Raw genomic sequence first — 22,485 nt, forward strand, 5'->3', positions numbered from 1 at the left:
CAAAAAAATACTGAGTGACCAATCCCACGGATCTGTCAAATAGTTTAAAATGCAACTCCGGTCCACATCTATAGATAACAAAAATGGCAAGAATTATCTTGCATCTGGAAAGGAAGAGTTAATTCGTAGAATAATGCGTTACATCCTGTGAAAGTAATCAATAAATGGGTTCCTTGCTTCTTCAAATTTAGTAATTGCATCTAAAGTACGACTTCTGATTTTTTTCTAGATTTAAGAAAGACATAACATGAGAAAGCCATTGAAATAATGTAGGAGAATAACTTTCCATTTAAGTTAAACGGCTCTACTAGCTAATAGTGTAGAAAAAGATATAACTCAATATGTAGAAGTAGGTAAACAACTTGCATCTGTAATTCCAAAAGAGCAGTTAAGAGGTTAGGTCATAATTGAATAACCAGTATCATTGATAGTTTTAAAAATATCTTTCCACTTTTTCTAACACGGGAAATGACCAAAACATATGAGCCAATGAAGCCACATTAGTATTGCATCTATCTATCACAAGTAGTCCTCGTATGAGGAAAGATGCACGCTAGATTATCCTGAGACATATAAGCTCTATGAACTATTTTAAACTGTATTAAAGAATGACGTGCACAAAGTGAAGAAGTATTAACTTGTCTAGTAATTCTCCTCCATGTTTCGAGAGATAATGATAGTTGAAGTTCTGATTCCCATATTTGTTGAATCTTATCCATGGGGACTGATCTCAAATTTAATGAGTATAAAGAGTACCAATTAAACCTTTCTGAAAGGGGATTAACTGGAACAAAGTGTCAAGTAAGTCTGGTTGTTGTAATACAATATAATTGGACATTACCGTATTCAGGAAATTTCTAATCTGTACATATCTTTAAAAAAAAATGCTTGTATGGTAAATTATATTTGGTAGAAAGTTGTTTAAAAGGCATCAAACCATCATCAGCGAATAAATCTACAAGAGATAATTTCTTTAATCTTCCAAATAAGGTCAAGAGTAGATGGTGTGAAAAAAAAATTAAAAATGTCAAGGTAAAATTTTTTAGTCCAAAAAAAACCAAATAAGTAATAAATGTTTAGTAATTGGATTGGAAATATACTTAATGTCTAAAAGGTAATGCTGGTCCTAAAAAAAAAGAAGCTAAGGAATAATTCTGAACTGATTTCCATTTCACACCTACCAAAAGTGGATGATCAAATTTATCAAAGCAATGGATACAAAAAATAATATAAACTAATATTAACTGCCGTATAGTATAATCTCAAATTTGGTAAGGCCATACCACCATCTTTTTTGTTTCTGTAAGTAAAGCTTATTCAATCTGGCCCCCTTACCATTCCAAATATAAGATGAAGTCTTAGAATCAATATTATCAAAATAAGATTTTGGAATAAAAATTGAGACAGCTTGAAATAGATATAAAAAATTTTGTTAATATTATCATTAATACAACCAACCAAAGACACAGTCAATAGGGATTCACTCGTAACAACTTTTCTTTCAACTCCTTCCATTTTCTTCAGATCAAAGGGGAAGCAATAGATACTTGCATAGGCCCCAGCTCTGCCTGTCTGTTCATTGCCTGTGTGGAACAATCCATGTTGCCATCCGACAGTGGCAAAACACCCCATGTTGTTCTGCACTGCATTGATGACTACATTGGTTGTGCATCTTGCACACACTGAGCTTGCAAATCTTATCAACTTTGCTACCAACATACTCCCTGCCCTCAAATTATTTTGGGCATTATTTTGGATCCCACCACCAGACACATTTTATCTTCCCCTCCCCCTTTTCTGGAGGGATTGACCTCTCATGATTCCCTTGTTCACCCATTCCATCTGGCACTTTTCCCTGTGACCACACCATGTGCTACACCTGCACCTACCCCCCTCTTTCACCACCATTCAAGGCCCCAAACAGTTCCATCAAGTGAAGTAATGCATCACCTGTGAATCTTTAGGGGTTATTTACTGCATCTTGTGTGTCCTCTTCTGCATTGGGGAGACTGCATGCAGCTTGGGGGATTGCTTTGGTGAGGACCTTTGCAAGATCCAGGATCAATTGGTGACTAGCCACTTTAATTCTGCTTCCTATTCACATACTGACGTGTCTTCCATTGGCCCATTGTAATGGCAGGGTGGGGCCATGCAAAAATTGAAGGAATAGAATCTTGTATTCTCTCTTGGCAGTCTCCCTCCAGATAGCATCAACATCGACTTCCAATTTCCACTACTCCCTCCTTTATTTTTTCCAAATCCCCACCTCCTCCTTGACTTCCCTTTTCTCTCTGGCCCCATCCCTCCTTCTTCTCATTTCCCTCCCTTTCCCTCTCTCCTGCCCATCATTTACACTTTCTGTTCTCCAGTTGCCCACTCGCTTCCTTTCTTTCCTCCTCACAGAATGCTTCTTCTTCCTATCACCTAGCTTCTTCCTTTTTTCCCCATTTCTTCCCCCTTCCATCTGTCTTCACCTATCTTGCTGTAAAGGATCTTAGTGAAGCCACACCTTGAGTATTCTGTGCAGTTTTAGTATCCTAATCTGAGGAATCCTGCTATTAGATCTCGTAATCTTGCTAATGAGGGAGTGTAGTAAATGCTCACCAGACTGATTCCTGCAAGGGCAGGACTGATGCATGAAAAAAGACCAGATGGGCTAGGGTTACACTCATTGGAATTTGGGAGAATGTGAGAGGGATCTTACCAAGATCGACAAAGTCTGACAAGGCAAGTTTAATGCAAGTGCAATGTTTCCATTGTTGGAAAGCCTAGAACAAGGGGGTCACAGTCAAATGTTAAGGGGCTGCAATGAGGAGAAACCTCTTGGAGAGTTGTGAACTTGTAGACCAGTTTGTTAGATGTATTCCAAAGGGATTTGAATCTGACATTCACAATTTTAGTCATACTATCCTCACATAAGGTCATCCAGGCATCCTTAGAAATAGATATGGACAAATCTTTTTCCAATTTTAATTTAGATTTGTAAACATTCAGCTTAAGCATTTTAGATTGCAATAAAGCATACATCTCTGATATAAATACTGATGGTGGTAAGAAAGATTTCAAATTTAGATTGCCTATGTAACTAACGTATGCCCAAAATTATCCAGCAGCAGTGGTTTAACTTGATAATAAGAAAACAAAGTATTTGAAGATATTTCGTATTTCTCTTTCATTCTTTGAAACAAAATAAAATATCCAGCTTCATAGCAATCTTCTACCAATCTAATTCCTTTCTGTTCCCACAGTTTCAAAAGTTGATTATTAAATGTACAAGGAAAAAGCTTATTTTGAAACAAAGTTTTAGCTGAAATTTTACCTTTAGTACCTATAATTTCATTTTTCTTAGTCCATAACTCCATTAAATGTTTCAACATTAGTAAATTGTATCTGTAATAACTGAGAATTCCATTTATAAATAAACTGATCCATCGTCTTCTCATCAATCTGAGATAATTCAATATTGGCTCATATCAAACGTTTATCCACTTCAAACATCCTATTAATAAATTTCACCTGTACCAATTCATAATTCTGTAAATGAGAAAGTTGCAATCCTAATACATCCAAGTTCATTTCTGTAATGACAACCTCGCCATTTTACCTTTACGCAAAAATTCCCTCACCGAAGCATTCATATCTTTAAAAAAAAAATTTGAGGAATCTTACAAGGAATAGACTGAAAGAGGTATTGAATATGGGAAAATATATTCATTTTAACATAATTAACAGATCCTATTAGTGTTATAGGTAAATCTTTCCACCGATTTTTAAATCCTGTTTAATTTTAGACAACAAAGGTAAATAGTTCAATTCATATAAATGATTATAATTATTATCTATTCTAATAACTTGTGGCGGCACACATACTCGTGGCGAACTGGCCCTGTGTGTACCGCTGCGTGGCAGGGCAGCCACGAGAAGATGGCGCCATTGGGGGACCTCATCTCGTGGCTTTAGCCCAACGTGCGCCTCAGGCAGCCGTGATGATGTCACCATCTGCGCGGGGGCGGAGCTCATTGCCCTTCAAGGGGTGCGTACGGGATTTGAATAAAACTGTCATTGAGAACCTCCAACGTAGTGGTTGTTGGTCTTCATCGTAGCTGCTGCTACATTAGTGATCCTGACGAATCCAGACTTTTTTTGGCCTCCCACCATGGATCCCGCAGAGATCACCACTGTTGCGGTGTGCACCCCTTCTGGACATATCGCCCACATAAGTGGTTCGGGCAGGCAGAGGTGCAATTTCGCCTCAGGAACATTTCTTCAGACGCCACAATGTTTTACCACGTCATGAGCGTACTTGACGAGGAGACTGCGGCCTGGGTGGACAACCTCATCCATGACCAGCCGGCTGAGGGTAAATACCCTGCCCTCAAGAACCTCCTTCTTGGCACATTTGGTCTCTCCCCACAGCAGTGCGCCTCCAGACTCCTGCATCTAGATGGTCTAGGAGACAGAACACTGTCGGCCCTGATGGATGAGATGCTGGCGATGGCAGAGGATCACAAGCCCTGCTTCTTCTTGGAGAAGATGCCCGAAGACATTCAGCTCCTGCTGCCAGACAAGGACTTCACAGACCCATGGCGAGTCATGGCCTGAGCAGACACCCTCTGGTGAACCAAAAGGGAAAATTAAGCTGCCCAGGGCCCAGCCGGTCACAGCACCACCACCCCCCCCCCCCCCCCCCCCCCCCAAAAGAACAAGCCGGCGGAGCACCACCCTACCTGGTGCTTCTACCACCAACAATGGGGGGGGGGGGGCTCAAGCTCGTAAATGTAGGCAGCCCTGTATCTTTCAGGGAAATGACTCGGCCAACTGCTGTTGATGGCTGTGGCGGCTGGTCATGCGAACAGCCTCATGCATAAATCCACCGGCCGGCATTTCCTGGTGGACACCGGAGTGGAACTGAGAGTCTTACCCCTGACCGCCCTCGAGACCCGCAACTGAGCATGGAGCCCCACCTTGCAGGAAGCCAATGGCTCCCCCATCAAAACCTCCGGCATCCGCAGGGCGTAGATCGAGATTGGGAAAGACAAGTTCCACTGGAGGTTTGTACTGGCCTCAGTGGGTACTGGGCTGTTGGGGGCTGACTTCCTCAGAGGACATGGCCTGCTGGTGGATGTGAAGGGCAAAAAACTAGTCAAGGCTTGCACTTTCCACTCAGCCCGCCTAGATGCCACGGAAGCCTGCAAGCTGGAGATAGCTGCCATGACGAGTATTCCAGCATACTCTGAGTTCCCCACCATCTTGCAGCTGCAGTTCACCACCACCATGCCCCAGCACTGGGTCTGTCACCACATCTCCACGCAAGGCCCCCCGCTGCACGCCAAGGACAGATGACTACCGCCCGAGAAGCTACAGCTGGCCAAAGAGGAGTTCTCTTGCCTGCAGGAGTTGGGGATTGTCCGCCGGTCCGACAGTCCCTGGGCCTCTCCTCTCCACATGGTCCCCAAGTCTTCCGGGGGCTGGCAAACCTGCAGGGATTATCAGCGCCTAAACGACATGACTACCCCGGATAAGTATCCCATCCTGCACATTCAAGACTTCGGCAAAACTGCACGGCGCCCAGATCTTCTTGAAAGTCAATCTGGTACGGGGCTACCATCAGATCCTGGTCCATCCTGAAGACATTGGTAAGACCATGATCATCACCCTGTTCAGGCTGTTTGAATTCTTGTGGATGCCCTTTGGACTTAAAAACGTGGCCCAGACTTTCCAGCGCCTGATTGTCGCAATGGGCAGGGAGCTGGACTTCATGTTCATATACCTCGATGACATTCTTATTGCCAGCCATGACCACAAGGAGCACAAGGTCCATCTCCACATCCTGTTTGCCCGTTGGGCAGAATTTGGCCTCACAGTCAACAAGGCCAAGTGGCAGTTCAGCAAGCAGACACTGCATTTCCTAGGACACACCATCTTGGCGTCCAGAGCCACTTGGGCACCAGGAAAAGTCGTGCATCAGTTTCCAAAACCCACTACCCTCAAGGGCCTGCAAGAGTTTGTTGGTATGGTAAACTTTTACCATCGGTTCATCCCCAGTGTGGCCCATATCATGCGGCCGTTATTCTTGACGATCGCTGCAAAAGACAAAATCCTGGTTTGGTTGGAAGGGGCGGAGGACGCCTTCGCAGCAACAAAGGACATGCTGGCAAGCGCCACACTATTGGCCCAGCTGCGCTCAGAGGCCCACACCGCGCTCTCGGTTGACACCTCAGCCACAGCCGTTGGGCGCATGCTGGAGCAATGAGTTGATGGCCAGTGGCGTCTGCTGGCTTTCTTCAGCAGGCACATTTGACCTCTGGACCTCAAGTACAGCATCTTCGACAGGGAGCTCCAGGGTCTCTACCTGGCCATCCGACATTTCCGGTACTTCCTGGAGGGCAGGCTGTTCACCGCATTCACTGATCACAAGCCACTCACACAGGCCCTCGGAATGGCCAAAGATCTCTGAACGGATCGCCAGCAACGCCACCTCTCCTACGTGTCGGAGTTCACCACCGACATCCAGCACAGGGCTGGTAGAGACAATGTCATGGCAGATGCGCTCTCTCAACCCGCAATCCACAGTCTTGCCCCTGGCCTAAACTACACCCAGTTGGCGCAGGCACAGAGGGAAGACGCAGAAACAAAGGCCCTCTGTACTGCCATTACAGGGCTCTGCCTCCACGACATCTGTTTGCCGGGCAGCCCAGACACGCTACACTGTGATGTTTCCACCGGTTTTCCACGCCCAATAGTCCCACTGCAGTGGAGGTTGCGGGCCTTCCGCATGGTTCACGATTTAGCACACCCCTTGGACAAGACATTGGTGCAGATGGTGGCAGAGCAGTTTGTGTGGCACAAGCTCAAGAAGGAGGTAGCCCAAATGACGAGGAGCTGCACGCAGTGCCAGACCTCCAAGGTCCACTGGCATACGAAGGCCCCAATTCAATAGTTTGACCCGGCGGTCAAAAGATTCCAGCATATACATGTTGATATTATGGGCCTCTTACTGGTGTTCAGGGAGGTACACTACCTGCTGATGGTAGTTGACCGGACCACGAGATGGTTGGAGCCCATCCCCATCAAGGACACTTCCACTGAAATGTGCACCAGGAACTTGCTTGCTCACTGGATCGCCAGGTTGAGAGTCCCAGTGACAGGCGCCCAGTTCATCTCTGCCCTCTGGACACAGTTGGCGAGCCTGCTGGGGGTTAAGCTCCACCACACCATGGCGTATCACCCGCAAGTTAATGGCCTGGTGGAGTGATTTCACTGCCACCTCAAGTCGGCCCTCGTGGCCCTCCTTACCGGTCCTGGATGGGAAGACGAGTTGCCCTGGGTTCTCCTCGGCGTCAGGTCAGCTCCGAAGGAGGATCTGCAGATATCGTCCGCAGAGTTGGTGTAAGGTGCACCACTGTCACTACCTGGTGAGTTCTTCGGCCTGGAAACACTCCACGACCGACCAGCCAACCCCGTTGGCAGATCTCCTCAATAAACTTGCCTCGCTGTCCCCCCTGCTTCCTACGCATCACGGTGCCCAATCAGCCTGACTGTCCAAAGACCTGGATGTGGCCGAATTCATCTTCATCCGGCGCGGCCCGCACACTGGCCCCTGCAGCGCCTTTATAAAAGTCCGTACAGAGTCCTGCAGCGGTCCGGCAAGACCTTCACGTTGGACATTGGGGGTAAAAGCAAACTGTTTATGGTAAACCCCCTCAAGGTGACGCACCTGGACCTCACTCAACCGGTTCAAATGGCTCAGCCCAAGCGGCGGGACGCATAAGCCGGTTCTGGGGGGGTTGTGTGGTGGTGCACATACTCGTGGTGAACCGGCACCGCTTGTACTGCTGCATGGCGGGTCAGCCACGAGAAGATGGCATCGTCAGGGGACCTCCTTGTCTCGTGGCTTTAGCCCAGCATGCGCCTCAGGCAGTCATGATAATGTTACCGCCCACGCAGTGGCGGAGTTCACAGTGCCCTTAAAGGGGTGTGTGCGGGATTTGAATAAAACGGTTGTTGAGAACCTCAAACGTGGTGATCGTTAGTCTCCTTCTGCCGCTACAACCTAAATATTTAATCCGATCAGACCACTTACATTTTGCAACAAACCTGCAAAGTGAATAATCCACATCATCAGCCAAAGGCATAGTTTCACTCTTTTCCCAGTTAATTTTATATCCCGATATTTCACCACACTGCTCCAATCCAGCATGCAGACTCCCCAAAGTGTTAAATATAGCAAAACATCATCTGCAAATAAATTTATTTTATATTCGTCAGATACAGATTGGTTCATTATAAATTTTCTTCATCAGTTATACTTAACTCCAAAGAAATTAAAGAAATATGAGTTTATTTCTTCTGATTTATGTTTTAGGTGCCATAAACAAGTTGGCTCTTTTCTACATTCTACTTGGTCATGTGAGATGGTGAAACCTTTCTGGAATAGAATTAAGGAATTTTTAGAAGCTATATTTAAAATTTCACTTGATCCTATGGTATTCTTACTGGTTATATTAAGAATTTGAGTTTGGAATTAAGATTAGATAAATTTCAAATTGCTTTTTAGAGATGACTTTAGCTGTGGCTAAAAAAATATTTGGCAATTACTTGGAAAAATGAGACTGATTTGAGTATTCAACAATGATATTTGGAGATGAGATTTTGTATTCCATTGGAAAAGATGACATAATTTACATAATAATTATTCTTTTTTTGTTAAAACTTGGAGCCTGTATATGAAATATGAGGTTGAATTTGTAGTAGTTTCTTTTCCCCCCACAATTGATGGTGTTGCCCCAAACCATGGCAATAATTGAAGGCTGTTATTTGATCTCCTTCTATTCTCTTTTTTTTGGGGTAGTTTGGGGGGGTGCTGGGGTAGGTGGGTTAAGGTTGGGGGTGGGGGTTATATGGGGTAAAATATGTTTTTTTTTGTATTTTTATTGTATGACTTGTTATGTCCAATAAATAAAATGTGCAAAAAAAAGATTTGAATCTGACTCTGTAGCTAAAGGGGTCAAGGGGCATGGAGAGAAACTAGAAATAGTGTACTGGGACTGCATGATCGCCATGACTGAATTGAATGGTAATGATGGGCTGAATGGACTACTTTTGCACCTTTTTTCTGAATTGTCTAAAACTAAGATGCAAAGAATATTTATTTGCAAGGTCACACATTTCTGGAATTTTGTACCCTCCAGGATGGTGAAGGCCAGCTTTTGAAGAGCAGATTGAGACATTGTTCAATGATCAGGAACATAGGAAAGAAAAGCTAATGCATGCCTGGATCAATTCAGTCATAGATGATCAGATGAGTCTTGCTACAGTTTCAGAATTTTCTTCCTCATACAATGGAGTTGTGAAGGATAAAAGTTTTGGAACTCGTTCCCTGTAAGAGTGGTAAGGGAGAGAATTTGATTGGCATGAGCAAAATTAATTTGTCGGGCTTTGGGGAAAAGGTGAACATCAGTAATTGGAATGGATGATGGGTGAACTAACCTCTTGTGCTGGAACAGTTTTTTTAAAAATTTTTTTTATTTTTCACTCTATAAACCATATTGATCAAGATACATACATTTTCCTTCTTAAATATACAGAGTGTCGTTTTCTCCCCCCCTTCACTCCTCCCCTCCCTACCTCCCCTCCCATTTATTTAAAGTTCAGAATATAAGATACATTAAACCCGTCAAACAATGTTGTCACTCAATAAAAATAAACAAGAAATTCTACTGAGTCAGTTCTTTTCATTCTCTTCTCCTGTCTTTTTAGGTGGTAGATCTCCACGGTAGGTTTTCTCTATTATGTTTCATGTATGGCTCCCATATTTGTTCAAATATTGTAATGTTATTTCTTAAATTATAGGTTATTTTTTCTAATGGAATACATTTATTCATTTCTATATTCCATTGTTGTATTCTCAAATTATCTTCTAATTTCCTGGTTGACATAATACATTTTTTTGCTACAGCTAGGGCTATCATAACAAATCTTTTTTGTGCACCATCCAAATCGAGTCCAAATTCTTTGTTTTTTATGTTACTTAGGAGGAAGATCTCTGGATTTTTTGGTATATTGCTTTTTGTGATTTTATTTAATATCTGGTTTAGATCTTCCCAAAATTTTTTCACTTTCTCACATGTCCAAATTGCATGAATTGTTGTTCCCATTTCCTGTCAGATACTGTTATGTCCCATTTATTTAACTTTTGAGGTGTAATGTATAGCCTGTGTATCCAGTTATATTGTATCATACGTAACCTCGTGTTTATTGTATTTCTCATAGTTCCTGAGCATAACTTCTCCCATGTTTCATTCTTTATCTTTATGTTTAGATCTTGTTGCTGGAACAGTTTCTTTGATTTTGGTCTTGAATGCAAAAGAAATAATAAAAACATAATTTTAAAATGTGTGGGTTAAATGCATATTTGATTGAATTGAATTTTAGAAAATCTGCAAATAAAATAACCCACAGAACATGTCTTTTAGTGGAATTACCTTTGCTGATGTCTGTCCAATTGCATCTTCGTTGGGATGAATGCAGCATTAATCAGAAACATTCATGGTCCAGCCACATAAGTAACACGCCAACAGGACTAGCTTATGGCTTGTGCATCCTGCAACTGGTGAATAAGCAACTGATTTTCCAAAGCTTTATCATCATCCACAAGGTGCATCAAAAGCATGTTGCAGTCCTCTCCACTTCTACTTAACTGAATTTATGCAGCTGCAACAACATTTTGGATTGTTATTATCCAGGACAAAACATCCTTCTTCATTTTTGGTCAATGATGCTTCCAGGAAATTGACAGAGAATGTCAAGGATGGGTGATTGGACTAGTTCTTGTCAGTGATAGCCATTGCATGCACTTCTTGAAAAAGAGACTTTCTACCTATCAGCATATGCCTGAATGTTAGCTGGGGTTTGGGGCAATTGGGCAGAGGGTACTTAATTTGCTAAGAAGCATTGCATAATCATCAATAACATATTCTCATTTCTGACCTCGTGATGAAGCTGTTGAAAATGGTTAGGTCTGTAAAGAACAGAAAAAGGGTAAGCCCAGGTAGTATTAGAATTCAATGTTTGTGGGGTCCTGATGACAGCTGAAAGGAGGCAGTGAGAATTCTTTGTATCACTGAAAGATGAAGTAGAACCACGAAAGCTTTGAGCATGAACATATCTGTGAGAATGACTGAAAAGAAGAGAACTGGTGCATGATTTTAAATATAGATTCAATAACAATGATTATACAAGAAATGTTGAATATCTCGAATTATGGTGGAATCTAAAATGTGAGGAATAGAATTCTAGTTGGAATTTACATGTGATAAATGAGTCACCTATATTGTGAAGGAAAGTTACAGCTGTAGAACTGAATTTGATAAATTTCTTTACCAAAGTGAAGAGTGAAATAGAAGGCAGTAAACAAAGAAAAAGGAGACAAATAGAAATTCTATCAGAGAGAGATACAAATGCTCTTCAAAGAAAGCTAGGGTTAAACAGGAAAGTCTGCACCTCAAAATGCTCTCCACTGATGTTTGGCTCACTGCCTGTTGTTCCCTAACTTGTTCTTGTAGCCTTCTTAATGTTACATTGGCATGTTTCTGTGCTATGTAGCTCTATAACACTAGAACCAACAAAACTTATTTTGAAACTTGTTTATTTCCAACTTATTTTTGATGAAAGATTGGCTGTTGATTGTTTTTCTCTCTCCAGAGATGCTGCAAATTGTAAAGGTTGTCCTCGACTTCCAAACTATGTCCACTCACCTGCACATACCACTGAATTTTTAAAAAAATGTTCATTAAAAACTATTGTACAAGTACATATTTTGTATTAAAAGTACTGTATTCAATGGTCCCCGCTCCTTGTGGCAGAGGTTCCCGAGTTATGACCAACCCGTTGGTCCCAATTACGGTCGTAAGTCGGGACTACCTATATTCATTTACTGTTCTTTCTACTACCTTAGTTTGATTTGAAGAGACATGCTTATTGCATCTTCATATTTTAATTCTTTGAGCAGTTCGGTTTCTCCAAGATCCTGGTCACTGACCTTGATTGTAAATAAGCTTTTTCTCAACAGCATAATTTCTTGATTTCTCAACTTTCTTAAACAATAGAATTTTCTGTTTTGCATCTGAAGTCTGTTTCTCAATTTCCTCATTCACTTCCTTGAAAATCCTATTTTGGGGATTTAAAATTGAGTGAAAATAGCTTTTAGTGTCCCTTTCATCTTTTTGTTTTCTTGATTAATTTTAGTGGATTGTGTGTTATTTTGGGCTGACAGATGTACTTAATGTAAACTGGAAAAAAATAATTGTTAGTGTTGCTGCCATATCTTGATTTTAATTCCAAGTATTACCTGTATTTATTTTTTCCTTCTTTCATAGACTGGAGATGTTCTGAAGTACAGGTACATAATATTTTATCCGAAATACTGAAAACTGAAACCTCTGAAAACCAAACATTTTTCATGGATGTTGTCTGCGCACCAAAACTCGAGTTTGGTGCCAAACATGACCTGACGCAACCTACCCCCATCCAGCACCGTGCCTCAGTCCTCTTACCAGTCAAACAAGCCTCTGCTGCTCATGGACTTTGAAGACTGAAAATGTCAAAAAGAGCTGCAGAGTCCCCTATGGGTAACAGAGAAGCAGTAAAGGAAGCTTCTGTCATTATCAATAGCGCAAAAAGTAGAGTTATTGCAGAAACTTGATCGTGTGGTGAACTGTGTGGTGTCTTACTAAAGATTACGGTGTGGGAACTACCACCATATTTGACTTGAAGCAGAAAGAAAATTGTTGAAATTTTACAGTGACAGAAATGAGCAGAAACAAGAAAGTCTCTTCCCCACCCCACCTCCCCCCACATCCCCTGGCTAGTGCCCCCCTATCCAGAGCTTTCTAGTTGGAGTGTGTCTTTGTTATGTGCGAATCTGAAATCAGTGCAATTACTTAATGTACTGCCATTACTATTATTTCCTTATCCGAAAAATTCCAAAAAGTGTCTTGTCCCAAGGGATTTGGATAAAAAATTATGTACAGAATGCTTGCTGCTGTAATTTAGAAAAAAATGAATTATTTTCTTCATTCCCAATTTTGATACAACTGAGCCTCAAACCTTTGTTACCCTGTTTTTAAAACTTCATTCAGTGTATTTCCTTTGGCCCTATTTTTATCATCATGTTTATAAAAGTTAATGAAAAAAGTGGGTATTGCTGAGGAGTGGATGCTTGTTACACAACTCCAGTAAACAGAACTCTTCAGGTGTAGCTGAACAAATATGGTGATGATATTCTGACTAGTGTGTGATAAAGTACTCCAAAAAGCTGGTTTTGGTGCAAGTAAGTGATTTGGAGGTGATGGCTTTCTAATTTTGATTACAAGGTGTGGATTTATTGATTTCATAAATTAAACAATAGGAATGTACTTAGAATGTACTTAAAACAACATTTACTTAGAAATATGACAATATTTCATTCAATTACTAAAGATCTTTGAGACAATGCTGTTGAACATCATGAAGTGACTGAGACTTGTTGAATGGCTGTTATTTCATTGATGCAGATAATGTTTGCCATGTCTCAGCCCATAAAGACTTGCAGTAAAGTGTGGCTTTTTTTTTTGTTGCATTGGTTTTTTAGAACTTGTGAGTAGCTGAGAAGCTAGAGTTTGTTGATTATTCCATATTTCCTTAGGAGAATGTAGGGGTGAACTTGAAAGGAATAAAACAAATGATTAGCTTGCCAGACTATTTCAAGTTCCAGTTGGGCTGGTGTTAAATATAGGCCAGTTTTGGTAAAAATAGGAAATTAATTTGTGAAAGACATTAATGAACCAAGTAAGTTTTTAAGATGATCTGAAATGTTTATGGTTGGTTTTACTGAGGCTAAATTTTTAATTCAAGATTATTTTTGAATTCCACACTTACCATGGTGAGGTTTGAATTTGCATCATTATTGGATTGTTAGTTTGGGTTTCTGGATTACCCACTGCCCTGTCACCACACCTCAAGCCTGATTGGGCCCAACCATTTTTGCTTGGTGCAGGTTGTGTATTTTCTGTTGAATCTCTGGGTTTGGGTTAGGATGTGCCAGGCTGACCTGTCTCAGCACTTTTTCCAGATAATTTTGACTTGCTCTTTTGGGGGTGGTGGTTATGTAAGATGGAAATTTGGTTAGATAATGAATGAGTTCCTTAACTGTAGATGAAAAAATTCAGATTTCCAATTTGCCAACAGCAAGAAGTATCACCTGTCCAGGGAATGGATGGCAAACTTTAGGGTTCATTTTTCTTTGGAGCCACTTTCAAGTTTGCCTTACTGCCACAGTTGGATTGTAATATCTGCACATGGTAAGAAGAGGAGAACTTCACCTAAGCTTGGAATTCTTTGTGTTTGTTTGATAACTGCCTTGGTGTCTGTTCTCTGGTGCCAAGTTCTGTAAATGTTTCAGGAGGAAGTATTGCATGGAAAAAAGAATGGATTTGGTTTTGGCCAACATTTTAATTTTGTATCTAAAAGTGGGCTTCTCTATTATCAAGGGGTACTTTTATTAAGGAAGAATTAATAGAACTATTCATGAAGGGACCATCGGCAAGCAATTGTAATTCTGACATGATGTAATTATTGAGAGATTGAAACCAAAAGAAATTTTAGCCAAGACAGTCCTGAGAAACTCCAACATCAATGTTTGGGGCTATGATGATTAGTCTTTGATGACTGCCTTCTAGTGCAGTGATGTGATTTCAGTCCACTCGTACAGTATTTTTGTTATAGAGAAGTTTGCAAGGGCTTATTTGCTTGGTAGCAGATTGCGCAGGAATAGAATTGGAGTTTATGGTATGTGGTACACTGCAGATGTCCAGATTTAGGCTTTTTTTAATATTTTTTTTATTTTTCACACTGTGAACCATATCAACCAAAATATATACAAATGTTTCTCATTAAATATACACAGTGGCATTTTCTCTATTTTTTTTCACCCCTACCCTCCCTCCCCTCTTCCCACTCCCCCTCCAAAACCAATAAATATTCAACATGTACAATACAATAAAACCATAAAACAATGTCTTCACACAATGAAAAACAAACGAGAAAAATGTGTCATCTACTTTTACACATTGAATCAAATAGTTTTGTCTTATCATTTTAGGGGGTGGAGGTTCGAGGCAAGCCCTCTCTGTTATGTTCCATGTATGGTTCCCAAATTTGTTCAAATAATGTGACTTATTTTTTTAAATTGTATGTTATTTTTTTTCCAATGGAATACATTTATTCATTTCCATGTACCATTGCTGTATTCTCAGGCTCTCTTCCATTTTCCAAGTTGACATTGTACATTTTTTTTGCTACTCATAATAAATCATTTTTGCGCTTTATCCAATTTGAGGCCTAATTCCTTACTACTTGTGTTACTTAGAAGAAAGATCTCTGGATTTTTTGGTATGTTATTTTTTGTTATTTTATTTAATATCTGATTTAGATCTTCCCAAAACATTTTCACTTTCGTACATGCCCAAATTGCATGTACTGTTGTTCCCATTACCTTCTTACAGCGAAAACATCTATCTGATAATGTTGGATCCCATTCTTTTAACTTTTGAAGCGTGATGTATAACCTACGTAACCAATTATACTGTATCATGCGTAACCTTGTGTTTATTGTATTCTTCATAGTTCCAGAACATAACTTTTCCCATGCTTCATTTTTTATCTTTGTTTAAATCCTTTTCCCACTTTTGTTTAGGTTTATAGCTTATTTCATCATTTTCCTTATCTTGCAACTTAATGTAGATGTTTGTTATAAATCCTTTAAATATCATTGTGTCTGCAATCACATATTCAAAGCTGCTTCCTTATGGTAATCTCGGTCTGTTTCCCAATTTATCCTTTAAATAAGCTTTCAGTTGCAAACATTGTACCATGAGTTATTCCATATTTGTACGTCAACTGTTCAAATGTTAATAAATTATTTCCCAAAAAACAGTTTTCTATTCTTTTGATTCCTTTTCTCTCCCATTCTCTAAAGCAGTGGTTCCCAACCTTTTACTTTCCACTCACATAGCACTTTAATGATTCCCTATGCCATAAGCGTTCTGTGATTAATAAGGGATTGTTTAAGGTGGTCACACCAAGACACAAGAGAAACTTGTCCGTGAACTACTCTTTGCAGATGATGCCGCTTTAGTTGCCCATTCAGAGCCAGCTCTTCAGCGCTTGACGTCCTGCTTTGCGGAAACTGCCAAAATGTTTGGCCTGGAAGTCAGCCTGAAGAAAACTGAGGTCCTCCATCAGCCAGCTCCCCACCATGACTACCAGCCCCCCCACATCTCCATCGGGCACACAAAACTCAAAACGGTCAACCAGTTTACCTATCTCGGCTGCACCATTTCATCAGATGCAAGGATCGAAAATGAGATAGACAACAGACTCGCCAAGGCAAATAGCGCCTTTGGAAGACTACACAAAAGAGTCTGGAAAAACAACCAACTGAAAAACCTCACAAAGATAAGCGTATACAGAGCCGTTGTCATACCCACACTCCTGTTCGGCTCCGAATCATGGGTCCTCTACCGGCACCACCTACGGCTCCTAGAACGCTTCCACCAGCGTTGTCTCCGCTCCATCCTCAACATCCATTGGAGCGCTCACACCCCTAACGTCGAGGTACTCGAGATGGCAGAGGTCGACAGCATCGAGTCCACGCTGCTGAAGATCCAGCTGCGCTGGATGGGTCACGTCTCCAGAATGGAGGACCATCGCCTTCCCAAGATCGTATTATATGGTGAGCTCTCCACTGGCCACCGTGACAGAGGTGCACCAAAGAAAAGGTACAAGGACTGCCTAAAGAAATCTCTTGGTGCCTGCCACATTGACCACCGCCAGTGGGCTGATAACGCCTCAAACCGTGCATCTTGGCGCCTCACAGTTTGGCGGGCAGCAGCCTCCTTTGAAGAAGACCGCAGAGCCCACCTCACTGACAAAAGGCAAAGGAGGAAAAACCCAACACCCAACCCCAACCAACCAATTTTCCCTTGCAACCGCTGCAATCGTGTCTGCCTGTCCCGCATCGGACTGGTCAGCCACAAACGAGCCTGCAGCTGACGTGGACTTTTTACCCCCTCCATAAATCTTCGTCCGCGAAGCCAAGCCAAAGAAAAAGAAATGCCATAAGCGTTCTGTGATTAATAAGGGATTGTTTAAGGTGGTTTGTGGGGGGAAAGAAAAAGTTAGAAAACCATGGTTTTAATCATTCCAAATTGATTCATTATGTGCACAGTTTCATAACTCCAAAGGAAATGGGCCAATGACAATTTTTCTCAAGCAAAATATTTCAGTAATAATTGGGACTAGAGCAGTGATTCTCAACCTTCCCTTCCCACTTAGATACCACCTTAAACAATCACTTACTAATCACAGAACACTTATGGCATAGGGAATATTTAAAGTAGTATGTGAGTGGAAAGTAAAAGGTTGGGAACCACTGCTCTAAAGGAAAGGTTATCTATTGTTAAAGGGATTAGTGGGTTTTGTCAATAACAATTTTGGTATTTGGTAATTCATTTTTTCCTTTCTAAGTGGATCTTCTTCCATATATTAAGTAAATGATGCAATACTGGTGAGCTTTTATATTGCACCAGCTTTTCATCCCACTTATAAAGTATATGTCTCGGTACCTTCTCCCCTATTTTATCTAGTTCTATCTTAGACCAGTCTGGTTTTTCCCTTGTCTGGTAAAAATCTGATAAATGCCTTAATTGTGTGGCTCTATAATAATTTTTAAAGTTTGGTAACTGCAAACCACTTTGGTTATACCTCTCTGTTAATTTATCTAATGCTACCCTCGGTTTCCCCCCTTTTTACAAGAATTTCCTTATTATTCTCTTTAGTGCATTGTTAAGGGAATTGGTAATGATTGAAATAAGTATTGTATCCTTGGAAAAACATTCATTTTAATGCAATTTACTCTCCTTATCAATGTTAGTGGTAATTCTTTCCAATGTTCTAAGTCTTCCTGCAATTTCTTTATTAGTGGCCGATAATTTAGTTTGTACAAGTGGCTTAAGTTATTACCTAACCTGATACCTAGGTATCAGATTGCTTGTGTTTGCCATTTAAATGGTGATTCTTTTTAAAATTCTGTATAATCCGTGTTGCTCAATGGCATCACTTTTTTTTGCGTTGATCTTGTACCCCGATATTTCTCTATATTCCTTCAATTTCTTATGTAATTCTTTTATTGACATTTCTGGTTCTGTTAAGTATACTATAATGTCATCTGCAAATAAGCTGATTTTATACTCCTTCTCCTTTTATTTTTATCCCTTTTATTTTATTTTCTGTTCTTATCAGTTCTGCCAATGGTTCTATTGCTAAGGCGAACAATGAAGGGGATAATGGACAACCCTGACTAGTGGATCTACTTAATTTAAATTGGCTCGATACATATCCATTTACTGTTACCTTCGCCAATGGTCCATTATACAATGCTTTAATCCAATTAATATATTTTTCTGGTAGATTGAACCTCTGTAATACTTTAAATAGTTCCACTCTACTCTGTCAAAGGCTTTTTCTGCGTCTAAAGCAACAGCCACTGTTGGCTTCTTATTTCCTTGAACTGCATGAATTAGACTGATAAGTTTAGACATTATCGACTGTTTGTCTTAATAAATCCAGTTTGATCTTGTTTTACTATTTTTGGTACACAATCGGCCAATCTTTGTTAATAATTTCACTATTATCTTATAATCTGAGTGAAGTAGAGATATTGGTCTATATGATGCTGGTGTTAATGGATCCTTACCCGTTTTTGGTATTACTATAATTATTGCTGTCTTACATGAATCTGGCAAGTTTTGTGTTTCTTATATCTGGTTCATTACTTCAGGAGAGGAGGAATTAATAACTCTAAATGTTTTATTGAATTCTATTGGGAATCCATCCTCTCCTGGTGTTTTATTGTTGGGCAGCTTTTTTTAATATATCCTGTACTTCCTCTATTTCAAATAGTTTTATCAATTTGCTTTGCTCCTCTTCTTGCAATTTCAGCCATTCAATTTTGGCTAAAATCTCTTCTATTTTATCATTTTTGCCCTCGTTCTCAGTTTGGTATAATTGTTCATAAAATTCCTTAAAGTTCTCATTAATCTCTATTAGGTTGTATGTAATTTGTTTGTCATTTTTCCTTGATGCCAATACAGTTCTTTTAGCTTGTTCTGTTTTAAGTTGCCAGGCTAATATTTTGTTTTTCCTCCCAGTTCATAATACTTTTGCTTTATTTTCATTATGTTCTTCTCCACCTTGTACTTTTGTAATGTTTTGTATTTTATTTTTTTGTCCACCAATTCTCTTTTTTGTTATATCATCCCTTTTTACTAGTTCCTTTTCTGTACTTACTCTCTCCCTTTCCAACTGCTCTATTTCCCGATTGTAGTCCTTTTTCATCTTAGTTGCAGAACTTATTATCTGTCCTCTAATGAAGCCTTTCATTGCGTCCCATAATATAAATTTGTCTTTCACTGATTCCATATTTATTTCAAAATATGTTTTAATTTGGCATTCAATAAACTCTCCAAATTCCTGCCTTTTAAGTAGCATGGAGTTTAACCTCCATCTATATGTTCTTGGTGGGATGTCCTCCAGTTCTATTGCTAATAATGGGTGAATGATCAAATAGTAGTCTAGCTTTATAATCAGTTTTCCTAACTCTCCTTGACTATGGGCCGACAACAAAAACATATCAATCCTTGAGTATGTTTTATGCCTACGCGAATAATATGAATATTCCTTCTCTCTTGAGTGCTGTCTCCTCCATATATCCATAAGTTTAATTTTCTGCATTGATTTAACCACAAGTTTGGCTACTTTATTCTTTTTGCTTGTCTTTTGTCCAGTTTTATCCAACATTGGATCCAAATGGAGGTTAAAATCCCCTCCTATAAATATATTTCCTTGTGTATCTACAATCTTCAAAAAAAAAAAAATCCTGCATAAACTTTTGATTTTCCTCATTAGGTACATATGTATTGAGCAAATTCCAACATTCTGAGTATATCTGACACTTTATCATTACATACCTCCCTGCTGGATCTATTATATCCTTCTCTATTTTTATTAAGTAATATGGCTATACCTCTAGCTTTTGAATTATATGATGCTGCCACTGTGTGTCCTACCCAGTCTCTCTTAATTTATTATGTTCCACTTCAGTTAGATGCTTTTCCTGTACAAATGCTATATCTAGTTTTTCTTTTTTCAGTAAATTTAATAGCTTCTTCCTTTTAATTTGGTTATGTATTCCATTAACGTTTATAGTCACATAGTTCAACATGGCCATCTTGTATCTTGTTTACACTTCATTTCTGCTTCCTCACCACCTCCATCCCCCTTTCCCCATTTTCATTTGTTTTCCCTTTTTAAACTCAATGTATGACAACACATTTAAAGCAAAATACTCCAACAATTCCCACACCCAATATTACCTTAACCCCAAATCCCCCCCCCCTCTGAGTTGCCCCTTATCCCTTGCCGGGCAACCACGAACTCCCCTTTCCATTTGGATTGCGATCTTGTTCACAAGCGTTAACTGATTTCGCAGTGACGGTTATTCTTTCCTCCTCACCCCCCAGAAAACACTCTTTTTACACATATAACAAAGCTCTCCCTTTTTTCCCCTTACTTCCTTCTTTCCCTTCTCTTTTCCCTCTTTAGTTCTTTACATATACATTGTTTTTAAAATCTTTATATATACTTTATCGCCATTCTTCATTCTTATTACATCTCTTCATCTCTCCTTCTGTCCTGCAAACACTCTAAGAATTCTTGTGCTTCCTCTGGATCTGAGAACAGTCTGTTTTGCTCCCTGGGTATAAATATTTTCAGCACAGCTGGATGTCTTAACATAAATTTATAACCGTTTTTCCATAGGATCGATTTTGCTGTATTAAACTCCTTGCTCTTCTTTAAGAGTTCAAAACTTATGTCTGGGTTAAAAAAATATATATTTTTTGACCCTTGTATTCCAATGGTTTATTATCTTCTCTAATTTTATTCCTTGCCCGCTCCAGTATGTTTTCTCTTGTATATCTCAAAATTTTACCAAGATGGATCTTGGTTTTTGATGTATCTGAGGTTTCGGTGCTAATGCTCTGTGTGCCCTTTCTATTTCCATTTCTTCCTGTATTTCTGCCGTTCCCAGGACCTTCGGGATCCATCCTTTTATAAATTCCTTCATATCTGTGCCTTCTTCACCCTCCTTCAGGCCCACTATTTTTATGTTGTTTTGCCTTCTATAACTTTCCAACATATAAATTTTCTGTGATAACAACTCTTGTGTCTCTTAAATTTTTTTTGTCACTTTCTTCCAATTTTCCTCTTAAGTCATTTTCTTCCATTTCTACAGCCATTTTTCATTCTTCCACATTTTCTACTCTTTTCCCTATTTCTATCATGACTAGTTCTAATCTTTGCATTTTGTCTTCTGTTTTCATTTTTCTTTTAATTGCACTAAATTCTAATGACATCCACTTTTTTAATGCTCTCATTTGTTCTTCAAAAAAGCTTTCTATATTCTGTCCATCTGTTTTACCTTCTATTTCTCTGAAGATCTTGATCTTCCTCTTCTGTGTCTATACCTGTGTTTGTGTCTTCTTCTCTTTGTATCTGTATCTCTTCTGATTTTCCTGATGAGTTGCTTGCATCACTTTGTCGGGCCTCCTGCTGCTGCTCCTCTTGCCGTTCACCCCGTCGACTTTCTTTCTCACCTGGTACCTCATTTCCTCTCCTGCCACCTTCCTCATCTTCCAGCTGGTCGTGCCGTGGTTGCCCGCTCCTCGGCTGAGCCCCCCTCCCATTGGTGTTTTCTTTTACCTTTGATTGCGCATGCGCAGTTGCACACTTTTTGGCTCAGAGAGCCATTTTTGCAGTCCGCTGGTCGGAGTGGGGGGGAGGTGGTCGTTACTCCGCAGGGCCGGCACCAACCTCCGAGAACTGACATTTTTTGCCATCACGGCTCCCTGTTCCTTCGTGCAGGTAAGGCCACTTTCTTTCTTTTCCGGTGACTTTTCTTTTTTCCCCCTGTTTTTACTTTTTCCTTCTTGGGTGCCATCTTTCTCTTTGCAACTTTATCTTCTATTTCTTACATTTGATATTTGTTGAACTTTGTCTTTTCTTGAATTTTTTTTCTGGAAAGGGCTGGTTTTATCCTACCAGCCACTACTCCATCACGTGACTCCTCCAGATTTAGATTGTTAAATCTAGTTTGTTCTTTTGCACTGCAAAGAGAGTGCATGACAGGATGGATTTACGTCAATTATTGGCTTAACACGTTGTTCATTTATCATCTGAATGTACCATTACAACCTGATGAAATGATCCACAGTGCACAATAGTTCAACACACAGACAAGTAGAGTACACATATACAAATATTTAAAATAAACAATAGATAGCTTTGTGGCTAACTTTACAGATAACACCAACCAGCTCAACCACCCAT

At 40.1% G+C, this 22,485-nt stretch overlaps 1 protein-coding gene across 12 annotated transcripts in view; it reads left to right on the forward strand.

The window, feature by feature from the left end:
- The window catches only part of ppm1ba (protein phosphatase, Mg2+/Mn2+ dependent, 1Ba), a 187,381-nt gene that overhangs the window by 7,330 nt on the left and 157,566 nt on the right, over window positions 1-22,485 (forward strand). Inside the window, exon 2 of one of the 12 annotated variants that reach the window (XM_069931069.1) lies at window positions 12,378-12,400. The exons of the other annotated variants lie outside the window; for them this stretch is intronic. The gene's annotated coding sequence lies outside the window, so the exon portion shown is untranslated. The remainder of the gene's footprint in view (window positions 1-12,377; window positions 12,401-22,485) is intronic. 12 annotated transcript variants of the gene reach the window in all.

The sequence above is a fragment of the Narcine bancroftii genome, chromosome 4 (genome assembly GCF_036971445.1).
Source record: "Narcine bancroftii isolate sNarBan1 chromosome 4, sNarBan1.hap1, whole genome shotgun sequence".
Lineage (NCBI taxonomy): Eukaryota > Metazoa > Chordata > Chondrichthyes > Torpediniformes > Narcinidae > Narcine > Narcine bancroftii.